The sequence below is a fragment of the Vicugna pacos genome, chromosome 29, assembly GCF_048564905.1.
Source record: "Vicugna pacos chromosome 29, VicPac4, whole genome shotgun sequence".
NCBI classification, from domain to species: domain Eukaryota; kingdom Metazoa; phylum Chordata; class Mammalia; order Artiodactyla; family Camelidae; genus Vicugna; species Vicugna pacos.
Genome location: NC_133015.1, coordinates 7,204,090 through 7,221,809, shown reverse-complemented (window position 1 = coordinate 7,221,809; position 17,720 = coordinate 7,204,090).

The following is a 17,720-nucleotide window of genomic DNA, read 5'->3' as shown; positions in this document are numbered from 1 at the left end:
GGTGGGGAGTGGGAGGGGTGGGCCATGGAATGTGTTGGGTTGATGTCTGATGTGATTTGCTCAGGTGTCCAGATGAGGGCACCACAATCCATGTAGGAAGCCCCAAATCCCAGCTATGAGTAATTACTGTTTTGCTAGTAATTCAAATTGTACCATGTTTTAAGCTTGAAGATGCTTAGGATAATATTTGTGAAACATTAGGTGACCCTAATGACATCTTAGAATTATCTGTACTAGACAGTCTGAGAAGAGGTGAAAAAAAAAAAAAACCAAAATACCCAGGTCAAACAGAGAGGGAACAGAGCGAGGAATATTTGATAAGGAATGATAGACAAACTGGCCAGTTGTACCTTGTCCCATAAATCTGCACACAACCCACAAGGAGTGGAATCCATGGGGAACTGTTTAATGAGGAGAGAATCAAGAGCATGAACTTCTTGCCACGGCAGGCAGGGGGCGCCACTGCAGTGACTGTCTTCTCATCACACACAAGTTCAGACCTGGCCCTGTTCTTCCGGGGACCTCCCCCCACTCCCCACCCGCCCCAGGACAGGCAACCACAGACCTAGATACCTGACTTGATCCAAACCCAAGCTCTACCTAGAAAGACCTTTGAACACACTTGTTGTTTTCTTCATTGAAGACACCTGAAGAATCCTAGGTGTAAAGCATTCAGCCCTTAGACTAAGAGGTGGGTAAAAACCAGGAGGGGACACATTCTGTTTTCTAAATGAATACTCCCCTGCCCCCCCAAGTGAAATGGTAAGCCTCTGCCTAAGGGGCTGAGACGTGCTTGGGTGCTCGATTTGATAGTGCCAAGTGGGTTCAATTTAACTTTATTTTTAGACAGTATCTTTTGCTTAAATTGAAGTACAGTCAATTCACAGTGCTGCATTAGTTTCTGGTGTTCAGCGTAATGATTCAGTTATACATATATATATATTTTTTTCAGATTCTTTTTCACTATAGGCTATTACAAAACATTGAATATAGTTCCCTGTGCTATACAGTAGAACCTTGTTGTTTATCTATTTTATATATAGTATTTAGTATTTGCGAATCCCAAACTCCCAATTTATCCTTCCCCAGTCCCTTTCCCCTGGTAACCATAAATTTGTTTTGTATGTCTCTGTTTCATAAATAAATTCATTTGTGTCATGTTTTAGATTCCACATAGAAATGATATCATACCTCATTGTTACACTTTTTTGATTGAGTGATTCCACTATTTTATCTTTCAAGTCACTTATCCGTTGTTCTGCATCACCTAATCTGTTGTTAATTCCCTCCCGTGTATTTTTCATCTCAGTTATTGTGTTCTTCGGCTCTGACTGGTTCATTTTTTATGTTTTCTAGTTCTCTGTGGAAGTTCTCATTGTGTTCATCTATTCTTTTCCCGTGTTCAGTTAGCATTTTTGTTACTAGTGCTTTGAACTCTTTAGCGTGTAAATTATTTATCTCTGTTTCATTAGGGTGTTTTCTGGGGTTTTCTCTCATTCTTTGAAACATAGTCCTAGCTTCTCATTTTGTTTGACTTTCTCTATTTGTCCCTATGAAATCTGATGAAACAGTTACTTATCCTGGTCTTGATGGCATGTCCTTGTGTGGGAGCATCCCTGTGCCGTCTGCCTGGGCCTGCCTGGTCGCTTTGGTGGGAGAGCTTGATCTGAAGTGAGAGTGGGCTGCATCTCCCCCTAGCATTTGCTGGCAGCCAGGAGGTTCTGGTGTTGGAAGGGGTCAGGTGTGAGCCAGGTCTTCTAGGCTCAATGTCAGGCGCCACCCTATTGGAGGTGGAGCGGGAGGCCTGAGGGAACTGGGCTTCTCCCCAGCATTAAGGCTGTCTCTGCCCTGGTTGGGACCATGGCCTGGGCCTGAGGAATTGGAACCTTACTTCTGAGCTGGCTCTGCTCCTTCGTTGATGTGTGCACAGGCGTGCTGGCAGTGGCGGCCTCTGCCTTAGCAGGAACAGGGCTGGAGCAGGAGGTTTGGGGTGGAGGGATCGCTGGAGCAGGCTTCATAAATTATTTCACATTTTCAGTTGAGTCTGAATCACAGTCCTAAAAGTTACACTCGGGGCTGGGACTAGGAGACGAACTCTCCCAATAACTTATTTTTACCAGATTTTCTGTTGGTTCTTTGAAATATTAATTTGTGTTATATTAAAGTATTACTCTATTTTCAAATTAACTTAAGATATACCAGGTTAAACTAAGCTGACATTCTAACCACGTGTCTTTTCACAGTGTAATTTGAGTGAATCAATTTGAAATTTCCAACATAATATACTAGGTAGTTTTGCAAATTTCTTGGACCATGGAGCTACATTTCATGAGCATCTATTTGGAGAGCCTAATTCTCAACAGAACATATTCAGGAAAATATTGGCTTATCATGTTAAATGTGCAATTCAACAAGTAATTATTCAGCATGAATTATAGGCAAGCCTTATGTTCATCAGTCTATAATTACTAAAAGTAGGTTAAAATCTTTGTTTTAAGAAGACTGCAGGCTTTGGGGAAATAAACTACACAATATCTACAATAAGTGTTTTCAATTTACATATAATGTAAATAGTTTCCTGAGACAAATTTTCTTTTTCCTTCTCAGTACAGTATGATACTTTTATTCAGTGTAAGTGTCCTTTTTGGGGTCCAAATCTACATTTCATTTGTGAGAAAGTAAAACACTTAGCACAGGAGAAAAACTTTTCTTCCACTCTAATTGTTTCTTTCAGTTGAAAGGAAACAAATGTTAAATCAGTAGATCCATGACTTTCATTTTACTGTTTCCAAATTCCTCTTCCGGCAGTGAATAAAATAAATGCGTAACTGAAGAGAAGATGTCTTATAGTTTATATGACTGAAGACTCATTTCCAAAACAAGAAAAAAGAAGCAAACTCTAGGAAGAATTTTCAAATCAAAACTATGCATTTTTAATTTGTTTGGTTCCTAATTTTCTCAGCCATGTCACAAAATGTTTAGATTGACAAATAAGCCCCGAGAAAATCTTGGAACCCCTTTAGGAGCACATGCAATTCACTCTTGATTATCCCTTGTCTTGCACCAATTAAGCTTCTTTAAGATGAAAAATGATCTGTTGCTGGCATGTTCCCACTTGTCTTTAAACACATTAATATTATTAATGACCATGTTCATAAATATATTTTGATTGAATTATATTGAATCAGGATTAAAAAACAAAATGATTTTGACAAATGAATGTTTAGAAGTGGAATTTCTTGAGATGTTATTTGCTTGTATGAAGTAAGAGGTCTGAATGTATTTTTTCAACAATAGTCTGAAGAGGGGCTTCCATTCAAGAAAAAGATGGAAATGTCTCTTTTGTTGCTATGTGTTCTCTTCTCTTTAATACGCTGGGAAAAAAACCCTGAACTAACAGTTGTTTCCTGGAGGTTATTTCACAAAATAAAACTGAGGGCTCTTCTGAGATAAGGCTGAGATAGAAACAAACTGGTTTAAAATTTTTAAAAAAAAATAATACAAGGCTCCTACTATTATCTGATTCAGAAATTTCCCAGCTTGCTTTATAGGTGCTCTCAAAAGGCTATGACCATCTCAAATTTTCATTCCTTTAACCTCAGTCCCTCCCATATCCTCAAATCATGGCACAAAGGTCTGCCTTCTGGCCAGAGAGAGGAGTCTCTTGGCACCTGCTGACTTCACCCCTTACTGGAGTTGCCACAGCCACACAGCTGCTCTGCCCCAGCAACTGCTGTCTTAAAATCAAGGAAATCATCTTGTCTGGATTGGTAAACACCAAGGGTTGGCGACGGCAGAACTATGGACATTTGGACTGGATAACTCTTTGTTGGGGAGCAGGGGGGCTGTCCTGTGCAGCCTTGAGAAGGAAGGAAATCCTGTCATTTGTGACAACATGGACTGGTGCCCAGTGTGTGTTATGCTAAGTGAGATAAATCAGACAGAGAAAGACAAATATTGCATGGTCTCACTTATATGTGAAATCTACAAAACCTAAACTCCTAGAAACAGAGAGTAGAAGGGTGGTTACCGGCTGGGAGATGGGGGATCTGGGGAGATGTTGGTCAAAGGGTACGAACTTCCAGTTATAAGATGAGTAAGTTCTGGAGATCTAATGCACTATAATGATTATAGTCAACAATACGGTATTACATACTTGAGAGTTGCTAGGAGACTAGAATCTCTAATGTTCTCACCACAAAAAGGAAGTAATCATTTGATATGATAGACGCCTTAGCTAATGCTACAATGGCAATCATATTGCAATATATAAGTGTATCAAATCAACTCGTTGTACATCTTAAACTTACAATGTTATATGTCGATTTATCTTAATTTTTTAAAGGGAAGAAAAGAAAAAATAAGAAATTTTTTCATATCTTGAAAAAACAATTTTTTTAAATAAACATACCCCAGCGTAGTTTTATTGGCCCAAATTCCCAGTGATCCTCAAGTTAGTCTGAGAATTAAGTCCTAATTCTCAGAATTAATACATTTGCAAATTTTCAGATTCTGATTACAAATATGCTTAATTTTTTAAGGAAAATTTAAGAACCGGAATTTGGTGCTACCAGTTTAGTTCAATGTATTAATGCTTGAAATGGAAACTAACACAGTTACATATCCTTAGATAATCTCTAGCTTACTTTTTAAATTCATAGTGATTTCTGAGCATTAACTAATATGGATGACTTTTGATTCAAACTTAAAATCTCTGCTTTGAAAATATTATCAACAAAATGAGTCTGTTAAATAAACCAGTTCCTTTGATTCAGAGGGCAGTGATCTACTCAAGGACTCCCTCATTGTTTTCTATACAGAGTAGACATACATGTAATGTTGGCTAAAATGTAGACTTAACACCACAAAGGTAAGAGGGACCAGAATCGAAACTTCCTTGGTTGCTTTAGGGCACATTCCATAGGGGCACATACTTTGCCAGTGAGAATCCAGATCCTGGTCCCAGTCTAGACCCCTGGAGGGTTTCATTGTCTCGAGAAAGCAAGGTTCTCTCAAGTCCATTCAGATGCACTCTGGGCCCAAGTCCAGCTCATGGTGCTTATCCTGCCCATCTGGCTCCTCGAAACAGGACTTTCTGCCTACATTTCTGAGTCTGGCTTGAAGAAAAGCTATACAGTGAGGCAAAGGGCTTTAGTCAAATACATCAGAAAATAGTTAACAGAGATGTCAAATTCTATCTTATTCTTCCTATTGTGTTAAGATTCAGGACAGAGTGAGATTTTTTTCTCTCTCTCTCTTCTTTAACATTTTATCCAAGCAGTTTCATCTTGGAGGCTTCTGTTGTTGGGGAGAAATAAGATGTCTTTCTTTTGTCGGGGGAGAGGTAATTAGGTTTACTGATTTATTTTTAGAAGGGGTACTGGAGATTGAACCCAGGACTTTGTGCATGCTAAGCATACATTCTACCACTTGAGATCTATCCTCCCTAAGGTCTTTTTTTATTTTAATGAAATATAGTTGACTTACAATATTGTATTAGCTTCAGGTATACAGCAGTCAAATGCAGTGAAGGAAACCACCAATAAGACAAAAAGGCAACCTACTGAAAAGGAGAATATATTTGCAAGAGCACTTTGTGCTTAACAGCCTGGCCTGGAAGATGCCCTAGAGTGAACCCCTAAAAGCAGGGCAGGAGGAGGTTGATGGGCGGAGAGAGATGAAGGGGCTGGCTCTTAGGAGCAGCGGAAGCCCAGAGCTTCCTGCTGAGTAGAAAGGCTGACCTCTCATGGGGGCGCCCACAAGGGCACGAAGGCTGGAGAGGAGAGCAGGCTTGGAGGCAGAGCGGACTCGGCCAGGCTCTTCCACCTCCGCTCAGCGTGGAGGGGCCACGGCTGCCCCCGCAGGGCTCGGACAAGGAGGACTGTAACTGTGGTCAGAAGTGTCCATCCCCGACGTCATTAGCTGTGGAAACACTCCCTTCTTCACCCTCAGAAAATGGAAGGAATTCCCCCACATCTGACTGAGTTGGGGATATAAAGCTTACAACCAGATTTGATTTGATTTTGAATAAGAGAATGTGACATTTCTTAGACCCAAGTGTTATGCAGCAAATCCATTGTCACCACGCACGCCCTGCCTCACCTGCTCCGGCTGCTCTGGGGTTTCAACCAGATGTCTCCAGAGTAGAATATTAAAAAAAAAAATCTCTTAACACTATTATACATTTATTATTTGTTTATAAGGTAAGTAGAATGAGACTCAATTCATCTGGGTTTCTGAATATTAATTTGAGACATCAAAAATTTTCCATGTGTTTTTCCTCATATGTATTATCCTTACCTTTGCAGTGAAAGTGTAATGTTTTTATTATTTTAAAAATAAAATAAACATTCTAATATTAATTTTATTAATTAATATTAATTTTTATTAATTGATATTTTAATGTTAATTTTTAATATTTTAAAAAATACATATTATGATTTCTGTGGAGCCAACTGACCTGCTTCAGACCCTACTCCCGGGCTCTCAGATGTCTGCCTGGGGTCCCTCACTGGATAAAGTACATTCTCTACTGGGCGCATTTCCCCTAACAAACTAATAGCCCTAGGTAGGGCCTAATCTCACAATAGCGTAGGCTGGCTTGTTTCAGCCCACCTTATCAGAGGAATAAACCCCACCGCCCTCCATGGACCCTCAACCTCTTACCTCACCTGCAACCAATCAGAGCCTTGTGCACAAGCCGATCAGGCACCTTGTGACCCAGTCTTATAAAAGACCGCCACAATCGGCCCTCGGTCCTCACACAGGCACCTCTGGTCTGTGTGTCCCACTGTTGTCTGTGACAGTGTACCCCAATAAACTCTTTCTCTACTCCCATACTTCATCTCTGGTAAGTACTTTTACCAACCCATGCATCACCATGTCATCGATCGTTTCCTGTTTTGTCTCACAATAATTTCATTACTCAACCTTTATGCCTACGATTACTATGACGTCTATGTAAAATTAAAGCAATCATACATTCATTTTACTCTTTTCTCTCAAGGGATTCTAAGCCCTTCCTGTAGCCATGATTGTTTTCCCTTTCAGGAGATCCTTGTCTTTAATTTACTGTATCATATATATTCCCAGGGGAACTAAACAAAAAAGAGTTGGTGACATTTCTAGAGTTAGAGATTACTGTCTACAGCAGGTTGGACGAGGGCATGTAACTTCACTTCCACGCAAGGCCCAAGCTCCCTAACCACACCAAGTCGCAAAGTAAATGGGGTTGGGTTGGGCTAAGGGAATAAACTAGGAACCATGTAAACAAGTCGGCAAAAACATCAGTGTGCTGGCCCCAAATCCTCCCTAAGAAGTACGTCACCCAAGGATTACTCAGATCCAATATGGCCACTTTGTAGTTTTTTTCATTATAAAATGTATATTTCTTCATCTTTGTCACAACTGCACATTACATCATACTGTTGTAAGCAGCTCTTTGCAGGAAACCCCTTCTGTCTTCTCACTTTAGCCAAACTATATAGTAACTAAACTTAACTCAGGCATCTCTGGCCCAAGCACACCTTTCAGATCTTTAGATCACATGATACTTTGCCCAACAGGTTGGTTCTTTCCTAGATCAAAGTAGAAATGGAGAATTAATAATTAACGTGAAAAAAAAAGTATCTAACAGATGACCAGATTTCTTCCCTAGCTTCCCCCTGAGTACTCTCACGAACTAACTGTGTGAACAAGATAGGATCTAAGTACAAATCACAAGAAGTTGACAAGCCCGCAGGACAGGATTGCATGCAGCAGTGGGGCTGGCAACAGCTCTGACTTCCTGTTCTGAGATTACTTCCCCTTTTCCCTTTAAAACCTTCATGGAGGGGGGGGCAGAATCTTCAGAGACGGTTTAGGGGGAAACTGAGTCCACCCGCTTCCCAGACTGCCAGCATTCTGCTTAGGAGCGACTGTCCCTTCTGCCAACACGTCCCTCTCCAGAGTGTTGATGTGCTGAGCGGTGAGCAGCCAGACTGGATCTGTTCAGTAGCAGATTTCACGTCTACAAGGACAGTGAAACTTTGCTGGAATGTAAGCCCACAAGGGAAGGGGGTGAAGGAATGAAGACCTGCAGCAGCAGAGTCTGTGAATTCAGTGTCAAAGTTTTAGTCAGATCCACTCTCACCCGGGAGCTTCAGAAGCAGGGTGAGTCCAAGCTCACCAGGGAAAAGTGTTGGTGTGGGCCGGCCCTTTTCTTCCTTAACGCCTAGAATGTTTATGACTGAACTCACTCCACAGTTACCTACCACGGGGGGCTGAGTCTTCAGCCACTGTAATAATTCCAAGGGCGAGCTACGGAGGGCCTGACTATTGACTTTGCAGGCTTAACCAGTTCAGTCATTTTCCCAGGGCCTGACAGATGAGCAGCTGCTCTCCGGTTGAGGCCAGTGAACCAGCTGCCTGATAGCAACCATCCCTGTGTCTGAGATAAGAGGGATTGTTTACCAGAGAAGCGTGTCAGCTTCAGGGGCGGGGGCTCCTGAAGTCCCATCACAGCAGACTTTCTGGCACCAGTGCGCCTCAGGGGTCAAGGGTCCAGCACTCAGAGACAGCACTCACACCATGAAGGGACCCGTGGGACTGGGCTCTGTGCTGCTGTGTACGTTGGGGTTCCCACAACTGAGAATTGAAGAAACTTGGTTGCTGATTCGAGTAAGCAGTGAGTTGTGACTTCAAGGTCACCGCACAAGTGATAGTGAGACAGGAGGGAAGGGAGCAGGGCACAGTCATTAAAGGAATGACACAATGATTAGCAGCAAGATGGTGGAAAATTCAACTCCCAGGAGACCTTGAGGCCCAAGATGGGGGGATTTGCCTTCCAGTAGACCTTGAGCTTCATTATATGTTCATTGTAATGAATTGGCATGCTAAATGTCACCCCCACGGGCACCACGACAGTTCCGAGGCTGACCATAAAAGGTCAAAAAGTGGGCAGTGGCCCAATTCCTGGGAATCCCCACCCCTTCCCCAAAGCAGTTGGATTAATCCTCCCACTTGTTAGCATATGAAGTTACAGAGCCCATAAAAACTGACAACCCCGCACCTCGTGGCCTCTCACTCCCTCACCTTCTGAGCTGGCCGCACTCAGTCTATAGGGCGTGCCTCTCTTTGAATAAGTCGACTTTCACTCAACTATGACTCACTCATGTATTCTTTCCTCCACAAAGCCAAGGACACTCACTTGATGGGGCACATTCCAGGGACTCGCCTGGGACCTGGGACATGGCCATCTTCTCATGCTCCATTTTTTTCTGTATCAACACCACCACAGGGCGATGGACGTAGAGGGACACGGACGGTTAGAGGTCATCAGCAACAGTGTGACAGTGGAGGGCCATCCTTCTCCACTTCTGAGATGGGGGTCTCGATCCTCAGGAAGACTCAGTCAGCTGAACACTAACTGAAGAGCAGATGACATTTACCTACACACACACGCACACACACACACACACACACACGCACACTCACACACACACACACACACACTCAGGATTCAGGAAAAAAGGTCTCTGCCGACATGATTTAGGATGTAGAGACGGGGAGACTCTCCTGGCTTATCCGAGTGGGTGCTAAATGTCATCACAAGTGTCCTTGTAAGAGAGAGGCAGAGGGAGATTTTCATACACAGAGGAGAAGGTGACATGAAGACAGAGGCAGAGATTAGAGTGATGTGGCCCCAAGCTGAGGAACACCAGCAGAAGTCCCAGGATTCCCCTAGAAACTGGAAGAGGCCAGGAACGGGTTCCCCCCAAGAGCCTCCCAAGGGATGACATGCCTCTTAAAAATTTTTTTGGGTCCAGTGACGTGGATTCAGACTTCTGGCCACCAGAACTGTGAGAAAACAAATTCTAATGTTTTAAGTCCCACAGTTGGTGATAATTTGCTTCAATGGCCACAGAAAACTAGCACAGATTATTATCTAATACAAATGTATTTATCTACACACACAAAGCCCCACATACATACTCAAGATTCAGAAAGAAAGATAAACCATAGCTGGGAATAGTGTGACCCTGCAAGTGGTGCATGAGACACCATGTGTCTTCATGGCTCGCCATCCTCAGGGTCCTACTGCACTGGAGTAACTCCATCTCCTTTTATTTTTTTTTTCCCTACAATTTGTTTAGACTATATGTGGCTGATATTTCTTAAGAAGACAATTGCTAGAGTTTGAACGTGAAGTGATACTGATTTTTTCTAGTAACTGCCTCTGGACATTGTTGAAACTCTCCTTTCTTAGTGGGTATTGAGACCCTTTGTGATCACTGGCCACATTTTATAACCTCCAGTTAATTTTGGTTATCACAGAAGTCTTGTTTCATTTCCCAAGATTCATTTTTGTCGATTTAAAAAAAATTAAATCACAAATTTAATTCAAAGTTTTCCCCCATGATCCCCGCGTTGGCAAGATCCGACTGTACAGTTCTGAAGTTTTCCTTTGGGAGAGGGGGCGTGGTTTGCTCTTTATGAAACTTTTCCTTTTCCCTCTTCTCTTTGCTAGATCCTCCAGTGTCTTGAGAAGAATAAATATCTCCTTACTTAACGAAGAGTTTGCCAGTGCCTCCCTGGTCAGTTACAGCTGCTGACTTGGATCGTTGTCATTTGGGATGAACAATGGCTCCAATCTGCCTTGCGCAAGCTGGACTCAAGACTTTGAAGCTTTCCTTGACATTGATAGTTGGCTCTTAAGTTGGGTCATGTCTGCTGATAGCCTCCAGCTAGCACACTCCTGTGGCCTTCCTTTGCCTGTGCCTCTTTGCTTCCCTTGCTTGGTTTCCAGGCAACTCTATAGCTGCGAATCTCATCTCCCCTCTGCAGCAGTCTCCAGGCAAGGACACATGGAATCCACCATCCTCATCTCCCAGAAACCCCAAACAGCCCTGACTCCCCACCTTACCAGACAGTCCCTGGGGTGCCAGGTCATTCCAATAAAATTCCTCCTGCTTAAGGAGACCAGGACAGCTCAGTAAGCCCCCAAGCAGACATCTAATTAAGGGGAAACACATCCATTCTCTATTTCTCAGGCAGCACCAAGCCTTATGAGGATTGTCTTGGTACCTGCACCTCTTTGGGTTTGGGGAAGCAAAACATTCCATTCTCTCTTCAAACTACAAGCTTTGTAAGACAGGCTGCCTTCTGCTCTCTCTGCAGTCCTCAAACCCCTTGATGAGAGAGCCAACTCCAATGAAGTCTCTCTACTTAGAATTTCGGGATGAATCATAGAATGACTTTTGTTTATAACGTTGAGTTACTGAAATTCTAAACAACACAAAAAATTCCAGGCAACATTCTATTTAAACATATATCATAAAATACCAAAGGCATTTCTAAAATTGTTCTTAGTATAATAAAATAATCTTCTGTAATAAAATAATTTTAGTATAATACAATAATCTTTGTTTAACAGTGTCATATCTGAGAGTTCCAGAAAGTCAGAGCACAGTCACCTGAGGAGGGACCCTGGGACTTTGACCTGCACCTTGTGTGCAGGCAGCGCTCACCACGAGCACCCCGGGGCTGGAGGATTACCAGGCTCCGTCAGAAGATTATTGCTCCATCTCAACAGATGTTCAACACTGATTTCACAGTGACTATTTCCTAGTTTACAGACTCCATCTGTGAATATGAGAGAGAAAGAAGTTTTAACAAAAAGCAAAATATTATGATTCACAAAGTATCTGCATGAAGCATGCAAGGGAATGTGCAAGAAAAAAAAAAGAAAGAGAGACAGAACATTGGCAAACTTTGATTTATAAGACCATCAAGTAATGACATTTCCATAATGATTTTTAGAGCATCAAAATTTGGGTGCCTAAGGATTAAAAAATGAGCAGATATGTATCCTGTTATAAAATATTTTGGTCTCTTTGCATTTAATGAAATAAGAAATGATTTCCTTTAATTTTTTTCGTCTGATTTTGATCATTTCTTTTTAGCTACCAAATGATTTGACTTGATACCCTTTTAGTAACTATCTACTTGAATCAGACTGTGGCATCAGCTCTAATTGTTCCATTAACTTATCATTTTAAAAGGTATCAGGGTCAGATGTGCTTGGGGAAAGGCTGACTTGCGGGAAGTAATCTACTCCCTCCAGTGGACAAAGAGAGAAGAAGAGTATTTGATTTCTTCATTTGAGGATTAGTTACTATTCCAATTTCTGAGCAACAACTCTGCTTTTTGGCTTAGCTTCTCCCTAAGAAGCAATGTTTCGTTATGTTCAATTTATTAAGGCTCCATCAAGCAGTCAATGGATCCTTTTTGTAGTTAATTTTATCTCCGCTGTTGTCATTTTTTCCCATTATGATTCTCTTCATCATTAAAGTCATTCAGCCAACAATAAATATGTGTCAAATGCAACTCTAGGTACTGGGGATAGAGCAGTGAGTAAAAAAAATGATTCAAAATTCTGTCATCGAGGAGCTTAAAATAATATTAGATAATGATCATTGATGATGTGTTTTCCTATGTGCCAGAGTACATACTTAGTGATTTTGCAATTATTCTTTAACTGAATCCTCTCCAAAACTCTAGGAGGAAACTGAGAAGCTAAGAAGTTTGCCAAGATCACACAGATAGAGAGAGGGACTCCGTATCTCAGAGAGCGTCCCTGACCAGACCACGCAGGAACTCTGAACCTCGTGGCTCTGTTTTGCTTCTCATCATGGCATTTTTTTTTTAATTGCCTGTCCTCTCCAACTGACATGTGTGCTCCCTGAGCTATGCCTGTTTGCCCAACCCCAACCCAGCACCTATAGCCTGCCGCAGTTGGTTCTCCAGAATAACTTGGTTAAATGCTTAATGATAATGAAATCAACAAGCCAATATTAGATAGACTCAGGGACTAATCAACTTCAAAGCATTTCTCACCAACATACTCTCCAACCCCCGTGAGCATCCAAAAAGAAAAGGGAAGTAACCCCTTACTGGTTGGCTCAGTTGAATTATCTTGAGTTATCTGTCCTTTCCATTTTCTTAAAGAGCAAGCGAAGGAAACCAAGTCTAAAATGAACAAGATCCCATTCTTTAGAAGAGTTAAAATCTTGAAACAGATTCTCGCTTGCCACCTCTCCGAAATTTTACACCTAGAGGATACAGGAATAAGCCAATGCAACATTCACGCTGGGCTGAATGGATTTCCTTAAAGAGCCGTGAATTCTTTGGGAGTGGAGAGAGGATGACATGTGCTCTGAACCTGCTGTGTGTGAGTGGGACCTAATGCCTTTGTAAAGGGGTGGATTCACATGGTGTTTTTTTTTAATTTTATGCTAGTTATTTCTTCCATCATTATACTCCCTATACCAGTATTGGCCACTCACCAAGTGCCTTAACAGTCTGATTAGATGTCATTCAAATCTACTAACCCTTGTGTGTTTGAAAGTCATTAGTAGCCTTCTGGCCCAAGCTGCCCAGGGCAGAGTGGTAAATATTGGAAGAATAGTCCTGCCATTCGAAGTGCTTCTGGCGTGAACACACGTTTGCTCGGGGTGCAGCACTGCCCAGGTAATTACTCGGTAGCTTTCGGGGCTGGAGCCAGCAAGAAAAATGAGTAGGTGCAGAAGCAGATTGCAGGGTAGCTCTCTCAGCTTCCCCTTTCTGTTTGTATTTTAAAGAAGAATTGCCAGCGTCTGCTCCTATTATGCAAGTTAGAGTGAAACAGACCAAAAGGAAAAAAATGAAGAGAGGTGATTACAGGCTGACAGTTATTCAACAACAACAAAACGAATGCAGGGGAATCCTGACTAGCATAAGCCAAGGGACCTCGGCTGTCACCCAGACTTTATGAAAATCATGGGGGTGGTTCTGTTGCAGGAAAACGGGGAGCATGAGCAGGGCCCTGCCCGAGGTCTCAGGCGAGATCCTGGGTTGTGCCCTGTCAAGTGAGGGTCCCTGGCTTCATGCAGGAAAGGATTCAAGAGCGAGCAGTAGTAGAGTGAAGGCAGATTCATTCAGAGATGCCCACTCCACAGACAGAGTGAGGACTGTCCCAGAAGGAAAGAGAATGTGACCACGAGGTGAGGGGTTGTTAATTTTTAGGGACTTGGTAATTCCATGTGCTAATAAGTGGGAGGATTCTTCCAACCACTTTGGGGAAGGGGTGGAGAGTCCCAGGAATGGGGCCACCGCCCACTTTTTCACCTTTTATGGTCACCCTCAGAACTGTCATGGTGCCTGTGGGAGTGCCACTTTCCGTGCTAATGTATTACAATGAGTGTAAAATGAAGATCAAGGTCTACTGGAAGTCAAATCTCCCACTATCTTGGGCCTCAAGGTCTACTGGGAGTTGAATTTTCTGCCATTTTGGGTTGTCAAATTTTAACCCAGTTTGTATCCTATCCTCAATTGCTATGTCATTCTTTTAATGGTTATGCCCTGTACCCTCCCCTCCTCCTTATAATAACCCTATTAACTAAGTATTATTATTATTCTTTTTAAAAAATTTTTAAATTTTTATACGATTTCTGAAGGTTGCTCTCCATTTCCTATGTGTAGTTTGCCATCTAGTGTTAATTTGTGGAAATAAAAAAGACTGGTACAGTAATTTTCAAATCAGGTTCACCTGGTGGCAAAAGGATGCCTCCCCCCAACCCCCAAAGTGACATTTCAATTTTAAGACATCAAATTACACCATGAAACCCTCTGAGGTTTGTGGAGCTGGGGGAGCGTGTGGGTGGGTGAGTCGGTTACTTCTAAGAAATGGGTTACTTCTGGGAAGCAGTACAGTGGAGCAAATGGCTCACAATTCTGGCTACCCCAAGAATCACTTGGGACATTTTTTTAAATACAGATGGCCAGGCCACTCTCCAGATCTAGTAAAACAGATTCGCTCAGGTGAGACTCGAGTCTCAGGTGATTCTGATGTGCAGCCAGGGTGAGGACCACTGGGTGGTGGGCTCAGACGACAGACTCAGCCATATCTTTATGTAAGTTTTACCATTCAGTCGTATCATCTTGAGCAGGGAAACTGGACTAATTAAATGACATCTCTGTGCCTCAGTAAGATGAGAGTAATAATTTCTCCTGGGGTTATTTTGAGAATTAAATATGATCATGAATGAAAAGTGGTAATAAAATAGGAGAAAAGTATAACTGGTGGTACATTGTGCTCAACAAATGCTAAATATTAATGATATTTATAAGGAAAAAATTTTGTTGAGTTATTTACAGGAATAAACAGCCTAAGGGATATGAACATATATGGAATATTAGAAATGAGAACATGTTACCTGTGGCCTATCTCTGTTCCTCTTAAACTGGAAGACTCGTGGGATTTCATGCAGACACCCAGCTCAGCCTGAGGGCCAGCCACTCGCTTAGAAGCACGTGACTTCTTATTCAGTGCTGATTTCATAACTTCATGACATAAACTATTCTCAGTCATTTCTGTCCTATTCCCATTCCTAATTGGGTTCAAAGTGCCCAATTCCCTAGAAATTTCATTTGTTCTGCTTGGGTCAGATGTCATCTCATGAGCTAATCAAGGGGGCAGAACCATGTCACCTACAGACAGTTACAGTAGGCACAGCCCAGGTGTTGGGAGCAGTTTCCAGTGGAAGGAGAAGCCCTGTAAATTCAAGATGTCTTTACAGTCATAGAAAGTGATCAGTATTATTACTCTGATAATACTGAGCAGAAAGAATATCATCTAAAAAGTCCCAGAGGAATCCAGTAAAGAGCATTTGATTGAAGTATTTGACGGGAATCTCAGGTGAGGCCGTATTATGAAAAACTTAGTTTTGACAAATCAGACGTGGGAGACTGGGGGAAGGAAACAGTAAACAGAAGAGTCTAATTTGAGAGGGTGGCGTAGGGAGGGAATGCATATGAGGCAGTAGCAGAATATTCTGAGCAGAAAATTCATTAGCTTGGTTCGAGACACATTGAGCTGACAAAAGTAGAGAGCATTGAGAAGGGGCCGTCCAGCAAGGAGCTGGAGACGAATCAGGGTTGAACTCACAAGGAAACATAGCCCCTAAGTCAAGATTTGGGAGTCGGTAAGATGGATGCAACAGTCGAAGTCATGGACGGGAATGAAGTTCCTGAGCGACTTGCTAGACGGGGACCAAGGACGGCACCCTGTGGCACAGCATCAGCGCCAGAGGGAGAAAGGTCGGCACAGGAGACTGACAAGAAGCGCACAGATGGGAGAATCTGCCAAGTGTGATTTTGAAAACACAGAGAACAGGCAAGGGGAAGGAACTGCAGAGCGGTCAGGTAACTTAACGGCAGAAAAGATCTGGCTTCTGTAAATGAGGACCTCAGGTGACTTCAAAAAGGGCAGAACCTTTGGGGTGATAGAGGCAGCCAGACCTCTATCCTTATGAACCCTTGGTATCATCGGGGGTTTGCTGAAACTGACACGTAGGATTTATTTACATACTCTGGATATATTTATCAGAAGTGTGTAGTACAGACTCTGTGGGCTGTCCTCTGACTCTCTGCTGTATTTTGATGATAGAAGTCCCTAATATTAACATGGCCCAACTGATCAATCTTCCTTTATGTGTAGTTCTTTTTATGCGTGTCCTATTTACCAATTCCTTGTCTACCAAGGTCAGGAAGATACTCTTCCCTATGATCTTCTAGAAGCAAAGAGAAGCCCCAGAACGACCACGCGGCACATCCAGCCAGTAACCGATCAGACTGAAAGGGAAGGGCACAGGGCCCCCAAAGATGTGTCTTCAGGAGGAAAAGAAAAAAGTACTAGTACATTGCACAGGAAAGAAAATGCAGTCATAGCAACTACTGGTTAGCTAAACAGTGAATAAAAGTCCTAAGTCAAAAACTGAACATAAACTTAACAACAAAAATAGATGCCACCGTACTGGATGGATGGAAAGGAGGAGGTAAAAGTAAGCCATGGGGTGAGTCAAGAGTACAGAATCCTCATCTTCCGTAATAGGAACATGATCAGTAACGAATAAAGTTAATAAAGATGTAACAGAATATGTTTTCTTTAAAGATGGACATAAATAGAAGAAACTACTTAAAGAGTTTGGGGAGGTGGCCTCAGGGAAAGGGTGGGAATGGGATCGGAAAATGCTGCTTTTCTTTTTGAACTCTGTATATTATTTAAAATTTTGAACTATGTGCATATATTAATTAGATACAAATATTTTTCTAAATGAGGCAGGGTAAAGATAGAGGGTTATGAACTTGAAGCAAATGGGAACAGTTTGAAATGATTTTTTTTTCTTTCTTTATGGTATCTTAGTCTCTAGATTAGATCTTGAAATTAAGGACAACTGACTCAAAATGATATATTTCACAGGCAAACTACTGAGCTACACATTAGACATTGTAAACCATTTCGGGGAACAGCTAATAACTCAAATCAAAGCCAAAGAATGCTTCACAAATAAGTATAGAATAGAGTGAGCTCATTTTTTTGTTTAAAAACGGCGGAGGAGTGTACAAGTGTGCATATTTTATACGTGTGTGTGTACATGTGCAGGAAAATTATAAACCCTGACTATAACGTATATTATACATGCTAAGTCTAACCAAGGCCTGATACAAAGAGATTTTCAAATTATTGTTGGATAATTTACTTATCATACTTTTTCAATGTCTAAGTAAATTTCAGTCACAAAATGTCCAATTGCATTTAGAATAAAAGAGATGACAAAAAGATTCCTGTTTGGAAATGATTTTAAAGGTCTTTAGAAAAGTTGAGAAAACTACAGGCAAAACCAAGAGCCTATATTTAATCA